Genomic DNA, 7161 nt, shown 5'->3' on the forward strand with positions numbered 1-7161 from the left:
GTCTGTTTATTCTTCAGTAAATCCTTTGTGGGTTTTAAAAGTAAATCTTTGTGATGATCCAAGGGAAATTGAGTTTTTTTTTTGTTTTTCAGTTGTCAATATAAGCTTACTTAACTGATTTAATCTACTATTCAAATTCATGGTTACAGAGGCTGTTGCTAATAACAACAGTGTCTTCTCTCTAAATAGTTTTTTTTTTTTTTTTTTTTTTTACCCATGAACGCTGCAGGAAACGGAGAAGAACGCAGCTGAAAAGTTGTTTAAACCCGAGCTTGAAAAAGAAACACAAACCTGGAGGAAGTCGTGATTTCCAGCGGGAATTTATCCAAATGAGCAGGAAAAATGAGCTCCGACAACATCCGGGTCCACAGTCGCTCCCTGCTGTTAATCCGATGAGACTGCAGTCTCTCTCAGGTGGAGGCGCCGTCCTCTTCTGGCCTGAGGTCGCTGCTAAGAAGCCGAGAGGCGCTGGTTTCTCCTGGTGCTGCTTTCAGGATGCACATGAAATTCAGGACCGAGGTGATACGCCTGAAAGTTGTCTCTGAGGGGAAAAAAAAAAAAAAAAAGAAAAAATCTTGATAAAAAGAAGATTATAGTTAGAGCACAGTGCAATCCGGACAAAAACACTGATGGTATCGTAACGTATTGATCAGGTCTTGGTTCTTTAGAGGGAAGAATATAAACAATCATCGTTGTACCTGAAAGTTTCTCCAGAGTAAAAGTTTTTCCACAGTCGAGCTTTGCCGCATTCCTTCTTTTGAATAACATGTAGCAACCTGTTAGTTACTGTTTAAATCTAGCTAAAGAGCTATGGACTGAATTTCTAAATTTTCCAAAATAACCTAATTTATATCAGAAACATTTCTGACACATATTCACAGGCATTCAGACAACATACTAATGCTAACATAAACAAACATGACAGAGTGCAAAGTTTGCACTGCTTCAGTTTTAGTTTGCACATTCATATAATATTACTGTGCTCCAGTTAAATCATCCAGTGGTTTACATGCATCATTTCTACCTCACACACACACACACACACACACACACACACACACACACACTCCTCATTCACACCTGGACTCCTCTCTCCTCAAGAAAGGAGTCCAGGAGCAAAGCAGTTAAATGTGTGAGAAAAGGTCAGATTTGGTGTGTCCATGAACTTTACACCAAAAAAATATAGAAGCGAGTGTTTGAAGCGCTGAACCTTGACGGTTTTTTTTTTTTTCCCCACAAAGCTTTCCCTGTTTCTGATCACCATCTGTACGCAGCCGCTTTTTCAGGCATTTGCTCCTCAAACCCGGCAGACCGCTCTGAAAGAGCCCGCTTACAATAATTCAGCGCGCTAATGTCAAGGCTGCATCGGGGGGCAGGATAAAGAGTCGCTGTGGCCGCATGAATCATCGGTGACTCGGTTCGGTCCCATCAGCCGCCGCAAGACTCCCACCGGAACTTTTACCGAAAGACGTCGGAGTCCCGGTGACCGGAGACGGAGCGGCGAGCCGTAATTCACAGACGGGTTTGGTCTTATCGTCGCTGCCTCCGAGAACACGAGAAGGGCGTGAGGTCAGAGGTCGGCGCCTTGATGGCGGCGTTGCAGTTTATCTCTTATTAACGAGTCACCCGGGAGGAAGGGCGTCCTGCCTCACCACCGAGGCCCTCGGGTCGCAGCTGTGAGTTGGCCCTCTCTAATGGAGTCGTCCTACCGGGACCGCCGATAGCCGGGAGAAGCCGGGTTGAATTTCTTTCCCTTTCTGAGAGACGATAAAACACGACCGAGGTGCAGAACAGCAGCCATTTGCATTAATATTGAGTCTAAGTGTGACTGGTGCAACTCTATAAAATGGTTTGTATCCCGATTTATAGAGATGTATTTACTTCATAATGATTCATTACATACAAACATGTTTAAGTTATTTCTGTTTGCTTTGGTAACTGAAATAAACAAGATGTTGCTTGTCAGAAAATTAGAATTTTATATAAGACGAGTGAAAAGAAGCATTTTTGGCAGTGATTGTATTAATAAAGACATGAAAGACAAAATTCAGCTGAATTATTTGCATATTTTCTCTGATTTATGTGTGGAAACTTGATCCGGTTTGCGCAGAAGGAGAAATTTAAAGACCCAGAAGATCCTGCAGCTTATAATTCCTTATATAATGTTTGTACTGGTCCAAAATCTGTTGACCAACTATTTTTATTCATTATCAGATGAGCTAAAACTTCCAGCAGCAAAAGGATGTAAATATTCTGCAGAAAAGACCATGAAATAAATAAAAAAAAAAACTCTTTTTTTTTCCCCTCTATTTTTATTTCTTTATGATTTTGTCGCATCCGAGTTCAATCCAGACAGAAATCTGCCCTGAGCCTGGCTTTGGAAGCAGCCCTCTCCTACCAGTTCACAAACAGCTTAAGGCATTACGGTTTGCATTGTTCATGACATCTTTGTGATCTCTTTTATTAGAACTGAACTCAACTTTAAGCAGGTTTAAGCAGGCGCACACATCAAAGGCTCAGGGCATTGAGTAATCGCATTCAGCGCCACGCACACGCTGAATGTGTTTCCTGTTGTTTTTAAAAACACGGTGACGCAAGACGTTCTGTGGCTATGTACGGGTGTAGATTAAAGGAAAGCTGCTTTTTTTCCCCCCCTGGATTTCCTAGCTGACGCATCTGCAGGTAACTTTTTTTTGTGAAGTCTTTTGATTTTGGCTTAGACACAGCTCATCCAATTCAGGTGAATATTTTACTGTCAGGTTTTGTTTATTGCCTTCTCATTGCGCTCTACTAGCTCAGACGAGTTAGTCGGTGAAGCAATAAACTTTTTCTGAGCTTAGACTCTAGAAAAGACCTTTTCCAGATGAATTCCAGATGACAACCTTGTTTCTCCTGCAATTATTCATTTTTTTTTTTTTTTGACAGGAAAGAGCTCCACCAGGTATGCTCAGATCGACATCACCGCGACGGAGATGGCCCACAGAGTCGGCGCGCAGCACGCCCTGGGCAGGCAGGAGGGTCTGCACAGCCTGGAGCTGAGGAGGAAGGGAACGCCGCACTGACCCCCCAGCGCTTTGGATTCGCCGCGTCGGACTGCATCCGCCGGAGATGTGAAGAACTTGATGGGAGCGTTTTTGTTTTCTGTTCTCTTTACAGTTTCTAAGCACAGACCGGGTTCACGCATGCTGGAATCCACGAACATGTCGTGCTCACGTTGTTAGGGCGGCAGGCCTTTGCTTCTGTAATCAAGGAGCCGCGATAAACGCGGCTGTGCGGTTTTGCATGAAGCCAGGCGCGACGTTTCCACCTCGTCCTCTCAGAGAGTCGGTTGCATCACTAAATGGCGCTGCGCCAACTAAAAGGAGAAGAGCACTGACCCAGAGATGAGTCACGGCCCAAATGCCTCCCCCTCGCTCAGCTGCATCCCAGCGCCATCTTGGACCGTCCCACATTTTTTTTTTTTTTTTATCATCATCGTTTGGGAAAAACAACAGAGATGAAGCAAGAGGTGATTATTCCATGAGGTAGTTATTAATTGCGCTGTGCTAAGCTGCTCGGATTTGGCCTAAAGCCGTCCATCCAGTCTTACTCAGAGCGCTGAGCAGGAGAAAGTAAATGACGAGTTGCGGTGAGGATCTGTAATTGTTCCACGTTTCTCCGCTGCGCCTGCTGACCTGCGTTGGCCTGCTGTGACTAACAGATGCTGTTTATTGTTTGAACAGAACCCGAGTGCTGCTTTCGTTGTTTCCTCCGTAGGGATTTACTGTGGGAAACTATTTATGACTTCTGCATAGACGAGAGAAAGCAATGTTTGGAGATTTTCTTTAGAGATGTTTAAATAACAGCAATGTTTGTTTTGTGTCCTTTTAATTTTTCCTCGTTTCTTGTGCGGTACATCGGTAGACCTCGGCAGAGTGTCGTTTCCGTCTCGTATTCTGCTGCGTTTCACCCGCGGTTGACTTCAAGAAGACGTTTATTTAATTTTATACACAAGTTAAGAATGTATAATTAGTGCTTTCTAGGTAAAAATTTTCTTTTTTTAGTAAGTTATTTATTACTACAACTTTTGTGTGTTTTTTCAGTGTTTACAGTTGCGGTGAAAAATTTCCATGCACCCATTAGGGGCCTTCATTCATGTTTTATATTTTTAATGGTTGATTTGATGATAATGCACCAGTACCACTAATGGCACAGCATGCCTCCGCCCCCACCATGCTTTATAGCTGGTGCAGCATTGTTGGGTGTGAAAATCTCACCCCGACTCATCCAAGCTCACCTGTTAACACCGAGACCAAATCCTTTGAGTGTCGCATTTCTCTCCAGAAGTAACTGATCTCGTTCATGTAGGCGGCTGCACGTTTTAGTCTTTCCTGAAGGTGTAAATTTTGGAGCATCAGCTTCTTTTTCTGGTTGGTACTTTCTGGGCAGAGACACATTTGATCCTGTATTTTCTACTTCTTTGCAGCCTTGTGGCACGTTCCTGAATTCACTAATCTCCTTCCATCCGAGCGTGTTGTTTTTGTCTTCGTCCAAGCTTTCCTGGAAGTCAGTAAAATAATCTTTAACTGGATAAAAAATAAATATTTGGTCTGTGCACAAGGTTCATAATGTTCATGCTCTATACCAGACCAGAACTATACAGTCAAACTCCAGTCAGATTCAGTGTCTATTCTTTGAGAAGACATTAATAGAGTAGCTCTATTGAGAAACCACAAAGCCACATTAATAAGTCTACATACTTTAAAGAGTGCTAAGTACTGATTTTCCCGGCTGTTTTTCTGGAAATGCTCCCCCCAAAAAAGCACCAATCACCGCACATTGTCAACATGTAATAAAAATAGATTTACGGTAATCCTGAACTCTTTCATCAAAAACACTTCGTATAAGTCAAAATGTAAAGATGAACTCGCATGTCTGACAGGGACATTGTAGTTTTCATTGTAATTTCTCTGCAGAAAATGTTTTCATCTGAAACGTCCGAGTATGAAACATGCAAGATGTGCTGGAATACGAAATATGCTTTTTCAAAAGGACAGACAAAAGCCAGAGTTTCAGATTTATTGCTTTCCGACGATCAATGTTGTAAGAGGTTAGTGTCTTCTGTCTCTGGTTTTACCTTCCTCGACTAACATGTATTTTTATTGGTGGTTGATTATTGCAGTTTGATAATCATGTAATGCAGTAAGAACGAAAACCGAATCACACTCATTTCCAAAAAAATGTCAATTGTAAATAAAATGGGATGAATAGTAAACCTTTCAAAGTTTGTGTTCATTTAATTTTGATTGCTGGATTCTTCAAGGCGTTAAGCCGTCTCCCATCAGCAGCTGGGACTGGGATAACCTGAACAGATCAACTTTAGGAAAGGTAATAAAAAACAAACTGAAGAAAGTGTAAATGTTGAAAACTTACAGAAAGGATAATCTGGACAACTTGTCAGCAACTTAGAGCTGGAGTTTTTAGAAGAAGCTCGTGACTAAGTACTGCTGAACAATTTAATTGCTGTACTGTTAAATATACAATTTAATCCTGTTTATTTACATGCCACCGATTCACAGAAACACTGTCTCAAAAGAATCATTTTAATTCAATCATGCATACATTCTAATTGATCCTAGTTATCAGCTACAGTAACAGTGAGATCAATTAGTTATTCAAATTGGTTAAAAAGTTTCTATTTGAGGAAACCCGGCAGGTTGCACTAAGTTACTGACTCGCAGCATTTCTTCCTCCTGGATGAGCTGAAACCACGTTTTCGTGCTCTGGTATAAATATAATGTGTTCCACAAACTGTATTCAGGTTTTTTATGTGTGTTGTTTTTTGTTTTTTTTTTCCCAGAGTATTGCCTTCGTCCTCTTCAAAAGGTCTGTTGATTTTGTTCTGGGATTAATTTCCACATTTCATCTCCAGACAAAAACCCGTCTCCTTCCTCAGCTGTATGATTGTTGGACATGGTATTTTCACTGCCTAATAATTGCTTGATAATGAATGTGACAACTTCAGACATCACATGGAAATTGAACCAGACCTTTGAACGTCCACCATACTCTACTCCATCCAAACAATAAAATGACGACAGAGGACTAACAATTTCTCCTCTGCCCCAAAATTACTTTACAATCAAGTGGTAGAAGTTTAAAACGTGTCGTTATCTAATTTAACGACACAACTTGCCGCACATCTATCAAGTCACTTTGGTGGCAAAACAGTAAAACATCTGGTGCTGTTTTGTGCACGTGTTTAAACACAAACTGTCGATAGTCAACACACAGAGCTGTGACCATTCACTGGCGCACCAATACTCATTAAAAAAAAAAAAAACAATTCTTGAATCGAACAACCGAAATCAACTCACGCAGCGTCGTTATTCACATTGGCTTACCGTACGAGCGCATAAATCACTGGTTGTTAAATCGACTAACCTTGGACCAAACCACACAGGGCGACGTACTGCGAGTGTTTCTTAGAAACTCATTTACTTGAGAAAGTGTGACTGAGCGTCTCTGTGGCCGCGTATTGATCTAAATAAAGAAATGGAAATGAAGACTGAAAATCCAATAAGCGAGCGCACAGCGAGTGTCTGTGAGGGGAAGCAGCACAGCTTTAGTGCTTGCTGCGGTTTGCATGAAAAGCAAAGAACATACAGGAGAGTCTGTTCACCACAGACACACAGGTAGCAGATATAAAGACCTGTGAGACTTACTGGTGTTATATAAACACATTCAATTGAATTTAAATGGCCTTCAAAGGGGCACTGAGCACAACACTACAGGAAAAGAGTTCACATTTTAACAACGCTAAAAAAAACAAATTGGTCACTGGAACTCCACTCCCTTTTTTTCACATCACTTTTAAAATCGATGAATATTGATTTATATTTGATTGTGAGTATTGTGGGCTTTGCAAATATTCTGACCTCTGGCATGAAATTAGGACCAAACATCAAACATTGTTGTGGAGCACAAAGTTATTTCCAAAACCTTTTCTGCAGCTCTTGAAACGATTCAATCACTTTTATTCAGTTACACTCCGAATTATAATTCGCCCAATAAAAGTGAGAAATTGATGATTGTGGTGTGTCGACTGCATTTGGGTTCTTCTGCTTCAAGTCTCCCTAGTTGATCAGTCTGAGTCTTTACCAGCAGCCGCTCATCAGGGAA

General features: G+C 41.4%; 1 long non-coding RNA gene across 1 annotated transcript; it reads left to right on the forward strand.

Moving 5' to 3' along the window:
- Positions 1-280: 280 nt before the first annotated feature.
- On the forward strand, positions 281-5252 carry LOC106945755 (uncharacterized). The gene is made up of 2 exons (XR_001424631.1): positions 281-2740; positions 2926-5252. It is a non-coding gene; the product is annotated as an uncharacterized LOC106945755 (long non-coding RNA).
- Positions 5253-7161: the final 1909 nt, after the last annotated feature.

This window comes from Poecilia latipinna, unplaced genomic scaffold, assembly GCF_001443285.1.
Source record: "Poecilia latipinna isolate Pla-1442-1.1 unplaced genomic scaffold, P_latipinna-1.0 Scaffold160, whole genome shotgun sequence".
Taxonomy (NCBI): domain Eukaryota; kingdom Metazoa; phylum Chordata; class Actinopteri; order Cyprinodontiformes; family Poeciliidae; genus Poecilia; species Poecilia latipinna.